This window comes from Castor canadensis, chromosome 3, assembly GCF_047511655.1.
Source record: "Castor canadensis chromosome 3, mCasCan1.hap1v2, whole genome shotgun sequence".
Taxonomy (NCBI): Eukaryota; Metazoa; Chordata; class Mammalia; order Rodentia; family Castoridae; genus Castor; species Castor canadensis.
This window is the reverse complement of record NC_133388.1, coordinates 144692485-144715148: the sequence shown is the minus strand read 5'-3', so window position 1 is coordinate 144715148 and position 22664 is coordinate 144692485. Positions and strand designations below refer to the sequence as shown.

The following is a 22664-nucleotide window of genomic DNA, read 5'->3' as shown; positions in this document are numbered from 1 at the left end:
TTCCTGTGAACACTCTAAGTAGGTTCTTTAAGAAAAAGCTTCTATTGCCTATAATGTAAAGCAAAAAGAGATCTTTAAGTCTACTAAATAATTTGTAAAATGTTCATTACTTAAAAAGAAAATGAGACTTTTAATTTTCTTGTTTTAGTAGTATATTAGTTTTTCATTGCAATGTAACAAATCACCAAAAATAAACTTAACATTTCAGGACCCATGTATTATTTCATTGCTGTGTAAATGAAAAGTTAGGTGAGTTTCATTGGGCTTTCTGCCTAAGTCCTCAGAAGACTAAGATCAAGGTGCAGGTCTTGCTGGACTCTTACCTGGAAATTCTGAGAAAGAATCCAATGCTGGGTTTCTTGAAGGGGTCAGCAGATTTCATTTTCATGTGGTTGCTGGGCTGAGCTTCTGTTTCCTCTGTTGACAGTCAACCAAGAGTCACTGTTCACTTTTAGAGGGTGCTCTTTGATCCTTGGACATGCCCCTTCATCTTTAAAGCCAGCAATTTGAACATAGATCCCTTCTCCATGCTTTGATTCTCTCTGTGTTACATTAAGAAAAACTTGTTTTTAAAGGCTTCATGGGATTCCTTTAAATCTGGCAGGAGCTATTCCCTCTTGCCATACAAAGTAGCATAAGTCATAATACCAGGAGCCATTTTAAATTTTGCTTGCTTCAAATATGTATTAAAATCTTACTAGCTAAGACTGACAAAAATGTATTATGTAGGCTTTAAATAATAGGTTCAGTTTTTAAATATAATGAAAATGAAGACTAAAAGTTAGATAGCTTTTAGATGATTATATGTAAATTTTTATTTGAAGCTAAAATTGAAAAAATGTTGGAAAATGTTTATTCTAAATGGAAGGTTACATATGCACTTGAAATAGCCTGTATGTTGTTTAGGATTTATAAAATATTCAAAAAAATAGGAATGCATCGAAGGAAATTTAAGTCAAAAATAATAAAACAATGTATCTTTTACATATTCCCTTAGATATTAATAAAAGAAAATACATATTTATAACAGTAAATAGAAAATATAGAAGAAATGTATGGCATTCTTAAAATGAAAATGCAACATAAAAATGTTCCAGTGATAGCAATATAGTATACAATACCTAACACATACAATACATAGTAAATTTTATGTAATATACAATATGGTGTTATGTCATTATATGGAATAAAAATATATAATACATGTATTATAAATGGGAAGAACAAAGTGGGAGAATTCATGGCTTTTGATATAAAAACTTATACAAAGTTATAATAATCAAGACAGTGTGGTACTGTGTAAGACTTGACATTTAGATTACTAAAAATCTTGGGAAAGAAATGGACATACAGGTACATGAGGATTTTAGGACACCAAACAGACAAAACTAGAATAGAATCTTCCTAGATCATATCATAGTTAAACCATTAGACTTATATAATAAGGAAAGAATGTTGAAAGCTCCAAGAGAGGTACACCAAGTCACACAGGTGCCCATCAACAGTAGAATTCAGTAGTGAATACATCCTGTTCTGGGCTTTTGTTTGTTTATTTTGGAGATATTATGATTGGTTTAATTTTATTTCCTGAAATTATGTCATTTTCAGGAAAATTGTTGGTACTGGAGGTCATCATGTTAAGCAAAATAAGCCAGACTCAAAAAGAAAAATTCCACATTTTCTCTCATGTGCAGAAGCTAGATATAAAGAGAAAAATAAAACTGGACATGAACATAAATGGGGGACTATATAAAGGGGGACCAGTGGGTGATGGGTGGGGAAAGAGAAGGTGAGAGAAGGAGAATAGGATGAAAGTACATTGTATGTTTGTATGGAAATATTATAATTAAGCCCATATTTTTAAAATTGCAAGAAATATTATAAAGGTTGTTGAGATAATAAGGATCAATAGATGAAATAGAATGAATATGTTCAAAGTATATTATATACATCTATGGAAATATCACAATGAAATGCACATACAATTTTACAATTAATATGTGCTAATTAAAATTGTGGAAAGAAAGAACAGCAATTTTCTTCAGAAACATGTTGCCATCTTTTGTTAATCCCTAAGTACTTACACATACCTTGCTTGGATATATGTAAAATTTTTATGAAAATGCCAGGCAAGCTCGGCGCTGGTGGCTCACACCTGTAATCCTAGCTGCTCAGGAGGCAGAGATCAGGAGGGTCGCAGTTTGAAGCCAGTCTGGGCAAACAGTTCGCTCAACCCTCTCTAAAAAAAAAAACCCTTCACAAAAATAGGACTGGTGGAGTGTCTCAAGGTGTAGGCCCTAAGTTCAAGCCTCAATACTTAAAAAAAAATCCAAGCAACAATAAGTGTTCAAAGTGCTATTATTAAGTGTTTTTAAAATTTTTGTTGTCTGTTGGTTTTTAATGTTGTATAGGTATGCTTTGATCCTTTGTGTGTTGATTTTGCAGCTAAGAAAACTTGAACTATTTCCTTATTAGTTCCAATGATCTTCTATAGATTTTCTTCAATTTGTTTCTGGCTTTACTATATATTTTTATTACTTTATGAATCTACCCTTTGATTTCTTGTTTCCTAAAAGATATATCTTAAATAAATGTTAATGTTTTCAAATGTTTTCTTGGTAGATTTGTCCTATTTTCTTTATATTATTACAGCCCAGGTTGGGTTTCCCATGATACATACTCTGAGATAGATATTAACATGTAGGAAGTTAATCAGAGATTAATTCTTAGAATAATTATCTCTAGAAGGAAAGAAAAAGAAGTAGAGGTCAGCAAAGAGAGAAAGTAGTAATGCAATATCTAGAGAGGCCTTAACCAACTCCACAGAGCGCCAAGTGTGAGATGATATGGTCAATCAGATTTTTTCTGAGTTTGTGGGAGGAGAACCATAAACTTAAGTTCTCTCATAGACTATCACTGATACAAGTTGTCAAGGAAAGGGGATTTGAACTTGGTTATGGTGACTATACTTAGTCATTTCCTGTAAGTGACAATAGTTGAGGGATATATATTAGTAGCTTTCTCAGGAAAGTTTTCCTAGGAAACTAGTTTGAGAGTCCAGAAGTATAGAGTGTACATCATAATATCAATTAAAGGATACTAAATAGTAGTTTATGATACTGAATGTCTGTATTGCTGGTATAAACCATCTTTGATCATTATGATATTTTTACATGCACAGTGATAATTTCAGTTTGCTAATATTTATACGTTTTTATAAACACTGATGAGTTCTGTTTATTAGTATTTCCTTCCATATCTTCACACATGTTCGTAAGAGACATTGGTCTCAGTAATCACAAAATATTGAACATTTACTATCTGGCATGAACAGCTGGAGTGTTTTCTTTTTTAAGGTGGCAAAGCCATTTATATAAAATCTTTCTTGGTACTTTTTTTGCTCATTTATTCACATGTGCATACATTGAGGAGTGTTTATATTACACTGCTTAAGAATAAAATTTCCTTATTTGTTTTCATAGAAGTTAGGTATTAATTTTCCTCTTTGAACACCCACCACATACTGACTTTAAAGTCAAAGTTTTTATCAGAATAGTGTAGAAAATTATTCCATTTAGGATAAATTGCTGATTTGGGCTACTTTAATTGTATATTAAATGTGTTTCAAATTGTTATTCTCAGGCCCACATTTGGTGGAAGATTTTGTATGTTTTTTTTAAAGATTTTAAGTTTTATTTTTTTCAAATTTTAATTTTACTTGTGGTATAATGATCTTACTTATCTATGGGCTAGAATATTATAACTTGATCCATGTGTATTATGTTTAATGATCAAGTCAGAATAATTTCTATTTGTTCAGAAACTTTAAACTCTTCCACTTACTTTGAAATGTGTAAGTAAGCTGTAAACTACGGTTGCTGTATTCTGCTATATGATAGAACTACTTTCCTCCATCTAACTACATTTCAGTACCCATTGTCCACCCTTTCTCTCTCTTCTCTCTCCCCTTTTTTACCTCCAGTGATGTCTATTCTATTTCTACTTCTCCTTCTGTATGATCAACATTTTTAGCATCCATGAATGAGTGAAAATATCTGGCATTTGTTGTTTTAAATACTATTACATACATTCTCCCTCTTCCTTGCTCTTTTTGTCCCTTGTTTGTCGCTGTCTTTTGTCTAGTCTTCTACAGATGCCTCTAGTTGGCGTTATGTGTTTTCACCAAATATTTTGGGAAATCTGATCCAAACACAAAACCCACTGCAGATACCTTGATTTTCAGTTAAATGTATAGATTCAGAACCAAGCTTTTTCCTCTCAGCTATCTGGAAAACAATCTCTGGAGGCATCTAATCAGCAAATTAGATCTTCTAGAAATGAATAACATGAGTTGCATTACTATGTTAGGGAGATTATTTGTTATTTTTTTAATTCTCTTTTAAACAAGACAAGGATACTTCCTATACTAATAAGATTCAATGAAAATAAAATATTAATTACATTGACTAGATGAGTCTAGTAAAGCTTAGAAAGTAATATTTCTCAAGTGTGAATTAAGTGATTTAGAATTAATTAAATTAGCTAAAATTCTAACTTTACATCAGAATTCAAATGATTTACATATCTTGAAATGAAAATCACATCCACAGGAAAAAATTCTTATACTAGTTTTCTCAGTATGCCATGACTCATATATTCAGCTTTTAGCAAATTGCATTAGAACAACATCTAATCATAAACTTCATTGACCTGGATCAATACTTAGTTTTAATTCTTAGTGTGATTCTGTTTATATTGTTTAAAAAATGCCATGTTCAAATTAGAGTCTCTACAATAGTCACTCTATTCTTTTTTTATATGATTACAGATGGAGAATTCTTTTCTCTCTGCACTTCGCCATTATATATAAAGAATTATGAATGGTGTACTGCTGGGGGGAAATGAGGCTACAGCTGAACAATGCACCTCTTCTTCCCCTCCCAACACAGTTCACTCAGATTAATTCCAAAATACAGCATAAAGAAACAGACCTCATATATGCATGTATCGTGGAAAATATCTGATTTGCCTACACAATGATAAAACAACAAAATGAAAATGGAAGAGTGATTTATTTATCTAATTTCCCAATCAATCTAATACTCAGCAATTGCTTTGAGTAAATCTCTAGAAATGGTTGAGCCCATCAGTCATTTTGACGTGTTATCATCTCAGCCATAAAAAGAAGTCTTGAACAGATCTTTTTAACTCAGTGCTGTCTCCTGACTAACTGGTGATTTGTATTCAGAAATAAATTCAACATCTTTCCCTCTTCTCTACCAAACCTGCTCATGCTCATCTTCTCGGCTCAATTAAAAAACTTCCTCCTTCCTCCAGTTATTCAAGCTAGAATCCCAAAATATTTTCCTTCATGCCCGACATTTAATTAGTTACCAAATCCTGTCAGTCAGATCTTTTCAAAATCTCTCTCAAATATCAACTGATTCATATTCCCAATATTCTAGTTCATGCCATCATCTCTTCTCATCTAGCATATTCAATAAATACCTATTCTAAATGCCTGTTCTTAATTCTAGTTGTAGAGAAATGATCCTTTTGTTAAAAAAAATCAGAAATCTAAAGTCTATAATTCGCTATCCTATCAGCTGGTATGAGCCTATATTATCATATGTTAAAAAGAGGAGTTAGATGCTCTCAAAATTCCCCCAAATTCATTAGTTTCTCTAGCTTAATCTTCTTTTCATATTGTCTCCAACTACTTCTTCAAAAAAAATAGGTCAAATGTAAACTTCTCACAGAAACTCTTCCTCAGGAACTCAATACTGACTAAAAATGGGGCAGGGGTTTGAAATGACTTAGAATGGGATTAGCTAAGACATCTCTGACATTTTAATTTCTCAAATTTGTCCCATACTTTTCTATTTCAGTAAGCAGAAACACTGCCACACAATACTTCATCAGTTTGTAACCTGTCCTTCAAGAGCTATGTCAAATCTCTTCAAGGATTCTTGATTCCTGGATACATTTAGACACTTCTTCTCCTTTGTATCCATCAAGATTTATTTGAAATATTTATTCTCTTTTCATTTCATTTAGTCTTACAAGCATTTGTTAAGTCTTACAAATAACTCAGCAGAATCATCTGTTTCTTAAAAATCTTACCACATTGATGATGCTACTTGAATAATAACCATGGATAATAACCACTTGAAATATATTATGGAAATAAATATTGCAGCTTTTCATTTACTCTCCTCTTTTCTTTTTTTTTTTTTGCTGTTCCTTATTTCTAATTTTAATCTTAAAGCATTTTAAAATGAAGGTTATTTTTAAATGAAAGTTAGTGATCATACTTTAACTTTTCTTAGTATACTTTGCATGCAAAAATGCTAAAATCATAGATGCTGAAATCATTGACAAATTTTCACAAAGTGAACCAGGCACACAACTGTCAAGCACATCAAAAAAAGAATATCATCAGCATCCCAGAATTCTGCCTCCCATCAGCTCCTAGGTACCAATCACTTATTTATGAACCATCTAACATCACTTATAGGACTTCAGGTCAATTTTATCTGTTAAACTTTATTAAAATGTACTCATCCTTGATGTACACTTTTGTATATGTCTTATTTTATTCAAAATTAAGTCAAGAGATTAAAAAGTAATAGTTTCTTGAAATTTAATATCCATAGTTTCTAAGGACATCAAAAGTTCAGTAATTTCATGTGTATGAGATATATACACATGATTTCACATATACATGCCAAAATCTACACCTGATGAACACGTGTGTAGTTTCCGCTTGAAAATAATAAAAATGATGCTGCACATTAGAGATATTTTCCAATGCACAAAAAATATTTCTATGCTATGAATATATATCTATGAAATAAATGTTTAACATATAAATATATTTAATAAATATATTTGTACGATATAAATATATTTAATATATTCCTATATAAACATGTAATATATATATATATATATATATATATATATAGGAATATATATATAGGGAATTATCTCAGAATGGAAAAGAATTGCAACTTGATGTTCAATGTTAGTAAATACTGTCAGATTTCCAGCATGGTTGTAACAATTTATATTCCCATAAGGAGTAAAGAAGACATCTACTTGCTTTTCATTCTTACCAAAACTCTCTATATTTTCCATCTTTTATATTTTAGCCATTATGCTTGATGACAAATGCTGTTACATCTGCTTATTGGCAATGCACTCTTCTCTTTTATGAAATTTCTGTTAGTGTCTTATTGACTTTTACTTATTCTTTATATATTCTTGACACAAATGCCATGTTAGCTATATGTACCAAGAATATCTTCTCTTTCTCATGGGTTAGTGAACAGAAATGATTATTGCTAATAGAGTCCAGATGACCAATCTTTTCCCTGTAAACAGTGCTTTTGGTCATCTCATTAAGAAATCTTTGACCATTTGCAATATCATGAAGATCCTTATCTATTGCTTACAGATTGTTGTTACACCTGTTATACTTAGTAGGCATTGCGTCTGACATAACATTTTCATATAAAAGTCAAGATTTTGTTTTCTAAAACTAGACAATTGTCCCAACATAGTGTGCTTAAAAATCAAACAGTAGTTTTTCCACTGATACTCAGCTGTATTACCTTTGCATTTCCATTTTCAGATTCTTTATTTCATTCCTTTAATCAACACTGGAACCAATACTATATCTTTATTAACATAACTCATGAAATATTTTTTATAACTTGCTCTTGTTCTTCAAGGTATTCTTGATTATACTTGGTCCAAGAATTCATGGTTCATATAAAGTTAAAAATTAGCTTTGAATTTTCACTCATACACACAAAAGGCATGGTCTTATATTACTTGAGATTGCATTGAGTCTATAGATCTATCAAGGAGTAGTGGATATCTTTGTAGTATTGAATTTTTATAAAACTTTAGTACCACTTTTAGATTTCCAGATTAAAGATAGTGAAATAAATTTTCAGAGAAGATAAAAACAACTATGAATTTGAGATATGAAAAAATGGCAAATAAATAGTGTTGAGAAGATCAACACCAAAAAGCTATTATCAAAAGAACAAGTAGTTGCATCCTGTGTGTATTCCACATGTCATCTCTTGTTAGCTAGTCTAGCTAATTCAGCAATAAATTGGCCCTTCATTATCATAAACAGATAAATCAACTAGAGAAATATGGTGAATAGCTGCTTTAAAGGGCAACAAACTTATTCATAAAATAAAGAAGTACATTAAACAAAGATGTATAATTAATGTAAGATGATAACTTTCTGAAGGATACAGAACCTAAAAGTATTATATATTGAAATGTGTTAGGAATTTTAAAAAGAGGATGTGTCTCAGGGTAGTTAGCTGATTAGCTAAGAAGATAATTTAAAATTGAGTAAATATGTGGTAAATATTTTGACAATTTTATGATATTACAAAGAATAAATTTGCTTTAAGTTATCCTCACCAGCAAAAATGGCTGAATTCCAATACCTAAATCAGCTAAAAGTAAAAAGGTTTAATGCAACAAGAATTTTATGGGTATAATCTAACTCTGTATTTTTTCTGCATTTTTCTCTCATGTAAATCTTTCCAATTGGAACAATTGTGATAAAAGGTAGAAATTAATGATATCTATAATAATAACATTCATGCTGAGGCAAATAGCACAATTAAAATACATCTCAATCTCAAGTTGTAAGAAGTGAATGGTCTCATTAAGGAAATGCCTGCATAGTCCAAGAAGAGAACAAAGCATTCTATCAGAGCATGAGTAAGTTATAGAACAAAAACTACTGAAGATTTACTTTCTCCTAATGAAGTAGTTTTATAATATCCCCTATATGTGAAGGAAGATGACTTTCAGGTTGCAATAGATAATAAATCTGAGTATGCTGCAGCTGTACCTTATGTTACAATAATATGCATAAAAATAATAAAGCTTAAAATCTTCCACAACTTAGATGAAACCACATTTTCAGCCATACAATCCAGCAATAACATTCCTAGGACATACCCGAAGGAATGGGACTATGTTTACTGAAGCACTATTCACAATAGCCAAGCTGTGGAAACAACCAAAATGCCCCACTACTGACAAATGGATTAAGAAAATGTGGTATTAATATACAATGGAATTTTACTCAACCACAAAGAAGAATGAAATGTCATTTGCAGGTAAAAGGATGGAACTGGAGAACATAATCTTAAGCGAAGTTAGCCAGGCTCAGAAGGCCAAAAATTGTATGCGCTCCCTTATATGTGGATTATAAACCTAAAACAAATGCAACAGTGTTATTGGACACAGGTCACACTAAGGGGAGACTGCACAGGAAGGATAGGACAAGGGAAGGAAACCAAAAAATTGAATGTGGTTCATGTGCCCACTGTATCAAATATAGAAATCTTAAACTGGCAGAGGTCACCATGTGAAGGGAACTAGGGAGTGGTGAAGAGCACTGATTCAGAGATGAACCAATTTGGGATATATATATACCCCAAATATGTGTGTGTATATATATATATATATATATAGACACAACACAAGGAATCTCCCTGTATAGCTATCTTTATCTCAAAGTAACAACAGCATGTTTATCTTATTATCTTTTATGTGTTTTCTTCTACAAAAATCAGAGAACAAGAGGGCAGAACAAGTCTTGCCCAGCAATAGGTATAGGCAAGAATTTCCTCAGTAGAACTCAAGTGGCTCAGGAACTAAGAGAAAGGATCAACAAATAAATACAATTTTAAAACTTTTGTACAACAAAAGAAATGGTCTCTAAATTGAAGAGAATATCCACAAAATGAGAGATAAGTATTTGCCAATTATACATCAGACAAGGGACTGATAACCAGAATATACACGGAGCTCAATGAACTAAACTCCCCAAAAAATCAATGACCCAATGAAAAAATGGGTAAATGAACTGAACAGAAAATGACCTTACACTGAATCTCTGTGAAGTATTATAAAATGCACTCTAGAGGTCAAGCAACTGATCAGGGATACATAAGTATAAAAGTTCTCATATAAAAATAGCCAGACAGTGCACATATATATGTATTATGTATATTTAGTACCTTAATAAAATATAAATATACACAAATTCAAAGCCAGTTAAAGATATATAAGCAGGGCTGGTAGAGTGGCTCAAGTGGCAGAGTGCCTGCCTAGCAAGCATGAGGCCCTTAGTTCAAACCCCAGTGCCACCAAAAAAAAAAAAGAAAAAACCCAATACATACATGCAAACTTAAGATAAACACAGTAAGAAAAAATAGTTAACTATCAGCCAAGATATAGATGACCACAGGAGGGAAAGGACATAATTACATCACATTCTAGAATGTAGCATACCTGGAAAAAGTAGAAAAAAGTGTAGCTCTAACTAATCCTTACAGAAAAATATGCCAAACTGCAACTTCCTGATTTTTTAGTTACATCAGAAAAGTAAAGGCACAGATGAATAAACTGGTCCAAAAGTCAGTGGAGTGACTTGTACCTTCAGGAAGACAAGAAAGGCCAGTACTTTCTTATCAAAAGTAGATATGAATGGACACTGGAGTCCGATTTCAGCTAATGAGTTAACAAATTGATGAAATCCAAGTGTGGATTGACAAAAAGTTGTGACAAAATCAAGTCCACACACTTGAATTCTCTTTCTCCTTGTACATTTTTACAAAAGGAGAACTACTAAGAAAGCAAATGTCATAGAACAGACCTGGAGAAAGAAATAGCAGCTCATATGTATAAGGCAATGAACTTGCCCAGATTGTTTATCTTAAATCCACTATGATAAAAACATCTTGGCTTATTGTCAAAAAGATAGCTAAAACCAATGTCACCCTTAAGACACTGATTAAAAAAAAAAAAAAACACTGTAGTTAAGAAAGGAAACAGGAAGTGAAAAAAAATCCTACTCTAACCCAGAACTATACCCAGGAAAGTGTAGAAGATCTGGAAATATAGACTTGTCTAAGACTAAGGCTTAATCTAAACAACAAAGAAAACCCATGAGAAGCCACCAACTTATCAAGTTCATAAGTTTTGAGCAACATCTAGCAATGGTCACTTCTGCTTTAGGAATAGAGGAAGTAGAGGAACAAGTCATGTGAAGCTAATATCAAAGGTGGAACAGCTCCTGTTCCAACTTAAACATGTATAAGGAACTCCTGTAGTGTCTGACCCAAAATATGCAATTTCGATATATCGTAACTTAAAAATCATGGCACACTAATCATAAGTATCACAACAACAAAGTTCAACCTGAGCCTGTGTCTTAACTAGAGTAGCTCAATCTTGTACATTAAAGATCTATCAGATATGCAAAAAGTGGATATTTAGAAGCATTAAAAACTACCACAGTCACTGAGAAAAACATGATGCACAAACTTCATCAAAAAATTTTGAGTTGAAGATGGTGGCTAGAGGGAGGAAGCAGAAAGCATGCATCCTAAAGTGAAATCTTGGAGAGATGCTGGAGACACACCTTGCAGGCAAGCCCACCGAGAAGAGGCAAAACTTTGACCCCTCCAAACCTCCAGCCTGCACAAAGCATCTCCACTTCACATTGAACAGAGAAATCAGGAGGGCCCCCAGGCCACCGCCAGATGCCCATGCCCAAATGGCTTGGGAAGACATGGACAAGGTGAGCTAAGCGGTATGCAGTACTTCCACAGAAAACCCTGGACCAGATCAGCATAGCCCCCTGGACAGACTGAGCCCCACCTGGGGAAGAAAGAGAAACTGAGTAATAAGCAATAAGAACAATAAAGACTTGTAGCAAAAAGGGTGGGGTGCCCTCAGCGCCAAAGAGTGGGGAGGGGAAACCCTCTCAGAACTGTAAATAAACAAGCCAGGCCTATGGCAGCACATACCCAGCAACCAGGAGCGGGAAAGCTTGTGAGAGTGGCAGTGGGAAGAAAACTCCACAGGAGAGGGGGGAAGACCCACTTCCCACGTGAGCTGTAAATAAATACTCAGGCCTGAGAAAAAAGGTGCAGTGTCACCTTCCCCAGTGTGCTTGGACAGGGGAAAGCTTGTAGCAGTGACTCACACAGAAATCTGAGTAAACAAAGCCTGTGGGGCCAGGTGAGTGCTAAGTTCACCCCAGAGATCTGCATAAACAATGCCTCCAGCAACAGCAGGCTGACAGCAGCAGGCAGGCAAGCCACAGCCACAGATAGCCATTCACAGACCTGTCTCCAGACTCTTTTTTTCTCTCTCCCTGCCTTTGATCAGAAAACAACCAAACTACACCTGAATGTTGAAAAACTTACTGAAACTGTATTGCATTTGAACTTGGGACACTTTGTGGGTTTGTGTGTGTGTGTGTGTGTGTGTGTGTGTGTATGTGCAGTTTTGTTCTACTTTATGTCTCCCCTTTGATGAGAAAACTACAGAACAACATCTGAGGCACCATCTCCAGGATTGGAGGCTGAGGGACGAACAGGAAAATAATTAAGACTGAAATTTCATTGCATTTGAACTTAGAGGGTTTTTTTAATTATTATTTTTTATTTTGTTTTATTTTAGTTTTTTATACGTATTTTTTCTATCATTTACTTATTTTTTATTTTTATTCTTATCTTTATTCTTTTTATTTTTTATTTTCAATCCTCTCTCTCTCTAATGCCTTTTCAGCTTAAGGTTGATTAGTACACTGTCTCTCCCTGTTTATATCTTTGAAAAATTTTGTTTGTTTCTTTTTTTCTACTTGATTTTTGTTTTTCCCTTTTCCTTTAACTTCTTTACTTTCCATCCCCACTCATCCTTCCATTCTAAATATCACTAGTGCTATTATTACAAGCCAGAAAATACTTAATTGCACACAGTTCAGGGACAATAACAACACCAACGGCAATGACAGGAAGACAGAAAAAACAGGGAAACCAGTTTCCCCACAGCAAAAAGTTAGTACAGGAACCAGAGGGAAATAAAGAAAACAGATACTCAGATCCACACTCCAACAAAATGAAGATAAACTATGCCAAAGAACCCAATGAAGCCCACAAGAATAATTTAAAAGAAGACATACTACAGATACTCAATGAGAATTTTATAGAGATGATACTGGATAGGGTCAACCAAAATCTACAGGAGACACTGAAGAAATTCCAAGGCAACAAAAATAGAGAATTTGAAAAAGCAAAAGAAGAAATAAAGGAAACCATAGAAGCACTGTATAAACACCAAAGTAAAACAGAGAACATGATTAATAAAGAGATAAATAAACTCAGGACAAAAATAGACAACATTAAAGAGGAAACAACCCAGGATATGGAAAAGGTCGGAAAAGAATGAAACAGAATTGCAAAACAAAGCAGAAGGCCAATCCAGCAGAATAGAACAAACAAAAGACAGAATCTCAGAACTCGAAGTTGAAATGGTAATTGAAGGAAAAACCAAAGAACTATTAATTAAACAACTAAAGACCTGAGAAAAGAAAATGCAAGAACTCACCGATTCCATCAAAAGACCAAACTTGAGAGTCATGGGCATCGAAGAAGAAGAGGTGCAAACAAAGGGAATGCATAATATATACAACAAAATAATAACAGAAAATTTCCCAAATCTAGAGAAATCTATTCCCATACAGATGCAAGAGACCTCCAGGACACCAAACAGACCAGATCAAAATAGAACTACCCCATGACATATCATCATTAAAACAACAAGTTCAGAAATTAGGGAAAGAATATTGAAGGCTGTAAGAGAGAAAAAACAAATAACATACAAAGGTAAACCCATCAAAATCACAGCAGACTTCTCAACAGAAACATTAAAAGCAAGAAGAGTGTGGGGTGAGATCTTCCGGGCACTGAATGAAAATAACTTCAACCCCAGGATACTCTACCCAGAAAAGCTATCATTCAAAATAGATGGAGCAATAAAGTCTTCCATGATAAGCAGAAACTAAAACAATATGTGACCACAAAGCCACCACTACAAAAGATTCTTCAAGGGATTCTGCACACAGAAAGTGAAACCCAACTTAACTATCAAAGGACAGGCAGCACCAAACTACAGGAAAAGAAAAAGCAAGAAAGTAGAGAGTAACCTCAACTTAGGTACACACAATCAAACCTTCAAACAGCAAAGACAACTAAATGACAGGAATCACCACATACATATCAGTACTAACACTTAATGTTAATGGACTCAATTCACCCATCAAAAGGCACCACTTGACGAAATGAATCAAAAAGGAAATCCAACAATTTGATGCTTACAGGAGACCCATCTCACCGACAGGAATAAGCATAGGCTTAATGAAAGGCTGGAAGAAGATTTACCAATCCAATGTCCCCTGAAAACAGGCAAGAGTAGCAATATTTATCACTGACAAAGTAGACTTCAAACCTACATTGATAAAATGAGATAAAGTTGGACATTCCATACTAATAAAAAGGGAAATAGACCAAAGGGAAATAATAATTATCAACCTATATGCACCCACTGTCAATGCACCCAATTTCATCAAACATACCCTGAAAGACCTAAAAGCATATATTAACTCCAACACAGTGGTGTGGGAGATTTTAACACCCCATTATCATCAATAGATAGGTCATCCAAACAAACATTTAAAAAGACAAACCTACAGCCAGCATTGTACTTAATGGTGAAAAACTGAAACCATTCCCTCTAAAATCAGGAACTAGACAAGGATGCCCACTATCTCCACTCCTATTCAACATAGTACTGGAATTCCTAGCCAGAGCAATTAGGCAAGAAGAAGGAATAAAAGGAATACAAATAAGTAAAGAAATTGTCAAAATATCCCTATTTTCAAATGACATGATCCTATACCTTAAAGACCCAAAAAACTCTACTCAGAAGCTTCTAGACATCATCAATATCTACTGCAAGGTACCAGGGTATAAAATCAACGTAGAAAAATCATTAGCATTTCTATACACTAATAATGAACAAACAGAGAAAGAATATATGAAAACAATTCCATTTACAATAGCCTCAAAAAAAAATCAAATACCTAGGTGTAAACCTAACAAAAGATGTGAAAGACCTCTACAAGGAAAACTATACACTTCTGAAGAAAGAGATGAGGAACACTATAGAAAGTGGAGAGATCTCCCATGCTCATGGATTGGTAGAATCAACATAGTAAAAATGTCTATACTCCCAAAAGTAATCTACATGTTTAATGCAATTCCCATCAAAATTCCAATGACATTCATTAAAGAGATTGAAAAATCTACTATTAAATTTATATGGAAACAGAAGAGGCCATAAATAGCCAAGGCAATATTCAGTCAAAAGAACAATGCTGGAGGTATCACGATACCTGACTTCAAACTATATTACAAAGCAATAACAGTAAAAACAGAATGGTACTGGCACAAAAAACAGACATGAAGACCAGTGGAACAGAATAGAGGACCCAGATATGAAGCCACACAACTATAACTAACTTGTCTTTGACAAAGTAGCTAAAAATATACAATGGAGAAAAAGCAGCCTCTTCAACAAAAACTGCTGGGAAAACTGGTTAGCAGTCTGCAAAATAGTGAAACTAGATCCATGTATATCACCCTATACCAAGATTAACTCAAAATGGATCAAGGATCTTAATATGAGACCACAAACTCTAAAGTTGATACAGGAAAGAGTAGGAAATACTCTGGAGTTAGTAGGTATAGGTAAGAACTTTCTCAACGAAACCCCAGCAGCACAGCAACTAAGAGATAGCATAGATAAATGGGACCTCATAAAACTAAAAAGTTTCTGTTCATCAAAAGAAATGTTCTCTAAACTGAAGAGAACACCCACAGAGTGGGAGAAAATATTTGCTAGCTACACATCAGACAAAGGACTGATAAACAGAATATACAGGGAACTTAACTAAATTCTCCCAAAAGTAATGAACCAATAAAGAAATGGGCAAGTGAACTAAACAGAACTTTCTCAAAAGAAGAAATTCAAATGGCCAAAAAACCCATGGAAAAATGCTCACTATCTCTAGCAATAAAGGAAATGCAAATTAAAACCACACTAAGATTCCACCTCACTCCTGCTAGAATAGCCATCATTAGCAACACCACCAACAACAGGTGTTGGCGAGGATGCGGGGAAAAAGGAACCCTCTTACACTGTTGGTGGGAATGTAAACTAGTACAACCACTCTGGAAAAAAATTTGGAGGCTACTTAAAAAGCTAAACATTGATCTACCATTTGATCCAGCAATACCACTCTTGGGGATATACCCAAAAGACTGTGACACAGGTTACTCCAGAGGCACCTGCACACCCATGTTTATTGCAGCACTATTCACAATAGCCAAGTTATGGAAACAGCCAAGATGCCCCACCACTGATGAATGAATTAAGAAAATGTGGTATCTATACACAATGGAATTTTATGCAGCCATGAAGAAGAACGAAATGTTATCATTCGCTGGTAAATGGATGGAATTGGAGAACATCATTCTGAGTGAGGTTAGCCTGGCCCAAAAGACCAAACACCATATGTTCTCTCTCATATGTGGAGATTAGATCAAGGGCAAACACAACAAGGGGATTGGACTTTGAGCACATGATAAAAGCGAGAGCACACAAGGGAGGGGTGAGGATAGGTAAGACACCTAAAAAATTAGCTAGCATTGATGCCCTCAACACAGAGAAACTAAAGCAGACACTTTAAAGCAACTGAGGCCAATAGGAAAAGGGGACCAGGGACTAGAGAAAAGATTAGATCAAAAAGAATTAACCTAGAAGGTAACACACATGCACAGAAAATCAATGTGAGTCAACTCCTTGTATAGCTATCCTTATCTCAACTACCAAAAACCCTTGTTCCTTCCTATTATTGCTTATACTCTCTCTTCAATAAAATTAGAGATAAGGGCAAAATAGTTTCTTCTGGGTATTGAGGGGGCAGAATGGGTAGTAAGGGAGGGGGTGCAGGCATGGGGGGAAAATGACCCAAGCATTGTATACACATATGAATAATAAAACAATAAAAATTAAAAAAAATTTTGAGTCACACCAAAAATAATAAATAAATAAAAAGATAAAGTACACACCCCAAAATAGTCTGAACTGACAAGCAACTTAAAATAAAATAACTGTGATTAATATGTTTAAAAAGTATATATGCATATAATAGAAAATGTAGGTAACATGCAGAAATATTTATGTAACTTCAGTAGAGATATAAACTATAAGAAAGACAAAGTTAAAAATTTTAAATAATAAACACAATAACAGAGGTAGAATGTCTTCAGAACAGTACATTCAACACAACTCAAGAAAATGCATTGAAACTGAATACAGGCCAACAGAAGTTATTCCAGCTAAAACACAAACAGGGAAAAGACTGAAAAAAGGCAAAATACGCATGCAGGAGCAAAATAACAATATCAAAAGATCCTTCATATGCATAATTGGAAGCCAACATGAAGTAGAATTACTTGAACAAACAATGACCTAGACCATTGAAAAATTAATGATACACACTGAAACACAGAAATTCAAAGATCACCCACTGGAATGAATATAAAAATTAAATAACCACATAGAATTATATCATATTCAAACTTCTGGAAATGAAAACAAAATCTTGAAGGCAATAAGAGAAAAAAAGGACACATAGAAAGAATTACAACAGATTTGTCATCAGAAACCATGCAAACCCTGATGAAATTATAGTGATGTTTAAAAGCAAATCATCAATCCAGAGGCCGATGCTCATTTAAAAAATTTTTTTTCATATAAAGGAAAGCAAAGAAAACACAAAATCTGCTTGAATAAATGGAAATCTTGTGAGTTCCAGAGTAAGGTGGTGGACTAGAAGTTTCCTCCCTGTTACTCCATGAGTGAGAAGTGTCAAGGAGACGAAACGTAAGGAGAGAAAGAGAGAAAGAGCACTAGAATCAAAAGGTTTAAAAAGCAGATCAAAACCACAGAGAAATAGAAAGGTAACACAGAGAAAAGTAGGAAACAGTCTGCAATTCCAATCTTGACACCTTTGGGGTTGTGGAAAGGGTCAAACTTTCATCTACCAAGACACCAGGCAGCCCTATGACAACAGACTGGCAATCATAGCTACAGGGTAAATCCACAGTTCTTGTAAGCCTCTTGTGTGGGGATTTGGTAAACCAGTCACTCCTCATAAGAGGCAGGCCAGCATTGGAGAAAAAATTCAATATTGCATTGCTCCCCAAATCTCAAAATACTATAGCCAAGCACCATATTGAGAGGGGTATGATTGAAGCTAAGCTACTCTAGGAAGCTGAAAACAAGTAGCAATCAATAAGTCAGGGAATATTGGGATATCTTCCATAGTGTCTGTGTGGGAGATAGCCACAAGAAGCAGTCATAGAGAGTAGGAATGCTGAATATAGACCAACTGAGAAATCCAGGGATCTTGAACTATAGAAAGTATAGTGGTTGGTGGCACTGCCTTCTAGGGAAAGGCGCACTATCCATCACTTGGTTGATTATTCTGAAGAATGAAAGCTCTGATCCTGGGGCCAGATTGTTTGGCCTCCAGAGCTGCTTCACTGCTACATGTCACTTTCTGACAGGAGTAAGAACTCTGTCCCTATGTCTGGAAGATCACTGGAATTCTGCAGCCTTGTTCTTCCCAAAGGGTGATGAACTGCTGGGCTGGAGCTGAAAGCACTAAGATTGACAGGCAGAGCATGCCTGGTTTCCTCATGTGTTCTGCTTAATGCAGAACCCACTGCTTAGTTCACTTTTCCCACTCTCCAACATGTTTCAGGAAAACATTCGGCTTAAACATTTGCTGACCCTGCTTGCACAAACTGGGAGACATCTGGAGTAAGTGGGAGTCTGCCCATCCAACAGGGTCCAAGGCTCCTTGGGATCATTAGTGACTCCAAGTGCATAAAAAAAGTGATGCTTCTAATTTGACTGTCATGCTGACACTAACAATATACCCTTTATACAATCTGTATACAGCACTAACCTGTACAGTGGAAGAAAAAGGAGTTAAATAAACCCTACTTATGACTGACTAACCCCCTCACACACACACACACACACACACATACGTGGTGAATTATAATATTTGAGGCTTGGGAAATAAGCTTCTACTGTTGCATTTCCATTTCTTTTCCTACTTTCTGAACTCATTTTCTTTTTAGAATATTTTTACTATTATTTTGCTCATTTTATTTTTTTAAATCTTCTATGTTTACATTTTTATACTTGTTCTTGCTTTTATCTAATTTTATTTATGCATTAGTTCTTTACTGTATAATCATATTCTTTATGTATTGCTGTTTTGTCTTCCTCATCCTTACATTCTTTTCTAAGTTTCTCTATTTTATCCTTTCCATGTATTTAACCTGGCTTCTTCTTTCCTTTTTCCTTTCCCTGCACCCTTTTATTTCACTCATTTATCATTATAACTTATCTTCATTAATTTTTAACTTCATAGCTTATTCTAAATCATTTTTACAACTTTTTTAGAAGGCTATTGTGGGATAGTAGTTTTTTAGTGATTTTTTATTGTATTTCTATATCTGGTTTGCTTAATGTCATTGCTGTTTACCAGGATTTATTTATTCCTCTCTGAGCAGTACTTAGGATTGAGCCCTCATAGAAGGTTACTCACAAAAAAGATTGTCATATGCAACTGAAAGAGCATATCCATCACAGCAAATGGTCAAACTCCAATATAGAAACCCAATAAACATGAAAAAACAAGGCAATATGTTTCCCCCATAATTCACAACTTTTCAATGACTAAGTCCAAAGATATTGTAATGGATGCAATGACAGATAAGGAACTCAAAAGGTCTACCTTTAAAATGATCAATAGCCTCAAAAAGGATTCAAATAAACAGATAAATGAAGCAATGATGTCAATTCAAGACTTTGATAACAATTTCAACAACTTTGAGGAGAAATTCAACAGAGACAGATATTCTGAAATGCAAACAAGCAAATTTAGAAATGAAAAATTCAATAAATCAAATAAAAAGCTCAACTGAATGTATCACCAATAGACTAGAGCAAGCTGAAGAAAGAATACTAAGGATTATATACTTGACAAAGGTGGAGGACTTGAAGGCTGAGGCATTATTACTTTCTGATAACAAAAAATTGTCATGATCACAACATCCAAGACTTCTGAGACATGATTAAGGAATGAAAAGTATGACTCTGTAGTGAGAAAGGAAAAAAATACAGACTAAAGGTATATAAATCTTACACAATGAAATTATAGCAGAAAATTTCCTAAATATGTGGAAAGAAATTGACATCCAAGCAGAAGAGGTATTTAGAGCCACAGATTGTCAGGACCAGAAAAAAATGATATGTTTTTGAGTATTATTGTTTCAAGGGATAGAGACAGTAGGAGAAATACGATCAGAGTTTTCATTTGAAATTACAACCTGTGAGAGGAAATTGGGAACAATAAAGTTTGGATTTGTAGGAAAATATAAATCAAGATTTCTATGCAAAATTCTATTAATGTATATAAAGTTTGGTCTGTACCACCACTTGCCCAAATAGTTCAGTTGTAGTAACAAAATCACTCTTAAGAAATCTATAACTCTAAAAAAAAGGTTGAATAATGTTTAAACAGTAACTTCATGGACAATTTCAGGGATATTCTAACTTTAACAATAATATAAGACTTTATACAGGACTCCAAGTAGCAACATTAGAAACAAAATGTGGGACTGAATCAATCAATAATCTCATAAAATATAGAATAGTAGTATTCTTGTTCTCTTTGTTTAAGAGTATTAAAATTCTGCCAGAGCTTTGCTGTCTTTGCTTTTATGTATTTACTATATATTTTAATTATCAGATATTTAGAGCATATGTGGTACCAAAAATAAAATATTCAAGATTTGTAAAATGTAACAGTAGTCCAAAACTTAGCAAAAGAATAAAATAGAAAAAATTACACTTGTAGGTTATAATTGTTTCCTTGAAGTACAAAGAAACAAATATTTCATTGAAACACAAATTACTCCTACATTTTAAATAGGAAAAGCATTAGATAGAACAACCAGAAGACATTCAGAATAATGAGTCTGGATGTTTTAGTATGCATACATATTAAGAAAAACCCCAAGTGCCTGCAAAATTGCAAGCTCAATAATTGTATGTCTTTGAAATAATTAAGAAACGTTTACAAGACATACATATTTTGTATAAATCTACTCTATTTTCCTAAAATATACATGTCTAAACTTTATCTAAACTTTGTTGGACCAGTTTTAATAGTCCTTATGGGTTTAGTAGAATTTTGGTTTTCAGGAGTACAAAGTCATGATTAGAACAAGAAATAACCAGAAAATTAAGATAAAAACATGCGAGAAAGAAAAAAGTACTACCTTCAGTTTCAGTTCAATAGGTTCTTAGATTATGTTTAAACATAATGTTCTTATATCCTTATAAGATCAAATATAGATGCTCAATGCACCATTGCCTAACTTCATTAGAATTACTGTATAAGGATGTGCTGAAAACAGAAACATCATGCTGGCATACACATGCCACAAATAAATCAGCCCCTTCAGGTGATGCTTCTCACAGAGCAACTCACTTAATAATTTGTCTACACAAAATATCAGAGGTCCATATCTAATGCATAAACTACCAAATTATTTTAAAAAGCAACACAATTAACCTAGATACATACCTGAAATCCTAATTTTTTGTTATTTTGCCATGTTTCCCATAGCTGCAATTACCTATAGCTGTACAGATAATGCATATTGAGGACTCCAAAGTCTCTGTCCTCTGTTGATAGAAGCATCCTCTATCTTCTGACCCTTAGTTGGGTGCTCACCAAATCATTGGAAAACTCACATAAGTTCATGAATTTTTCAGGTCACGCCTTTATAGATATCGACCTATTTAGGCACAAATGGCTATTTTTAAAACCATAGAGAAGAATCTAGATATTTCAAATTATTTATCATTTTTTATTTAAATCTATAATTTAACATTAAAGCTCATTCTGTATTATTTACAGTGCAAATTCTCCTAGGGAAAAGTGTTACATAAATTATTAATCACAAATACCTTCATGTAAATAGAAGACACTAAATGGCTTTATAACAAATATAGGAAAAAGTTAGGATTATGAATTCCTGAATTCCTAGGGTCAGATAGGAATGGACTAAAGTTAAACCTCAGCTACTTCACAACTTTATGAGTGAATTGTTAATCAGCTTTGCAGCAAAGAAAATTAGAGAGGAAAATTTTTGACTCTGTACTTGATGTTTTATTTTTTGTTTATGTTTGCAGTGGGGGTAGCGATGAGATATTTTCCTGATATGTTAGGAAATGTGCCAGCTCTCTTTAGGTAGCTGAGACATCAAAGAAACTTCAAAGCCAAGAGGAAAAAGAATATGAAGGGGCTACTGAGAATCTGGCAGCAATAGAACAGGAAGTACTGCTTCCAGGGGTGTGTGGCACCTAAGGCCGTCTTATGCTGAGCCAATATTAAAAACTCGTCACAATTCAAGATTCAATTTTCAGGTAACTGAGACTGAAAAAGACCTCTGACTTCACATCCTGCAACATGATCAGTCATTTCCAGCAACATGAACATTGTTCAGAAACTGAATCAAATCAAGGTATGAAAACTTAAGTTTAATAATTTAACACAAAAGTCCCCCAGTTTCCTTTTTATCTACAGATTCCTAAAACATTTTTTGGTAATT

At 33.9% G+C, this 22664-nt stretch overlaps 1 long non-coding RNA gene across 1 annotated transcript in view; it reads right to left on the bottom strand.

The window, feature by feature from the left end:
- Positions 1 to 22664, bottom strand: part of LOC141421346 (uncharacterized) — a 101487-nt gene that overhangs the window by 2719 nt on the left and 76104 nt on the right. The window contains exon 2 of the long non-coding RNA XR_012445942.1: positions 324 to 542. This is a non-coding gene — a long non-coding RNA (uncharacterized lncRNA). The remainder of the gene's footprint in view (positions 1 to 323; positions 543 to 22664) is intronic.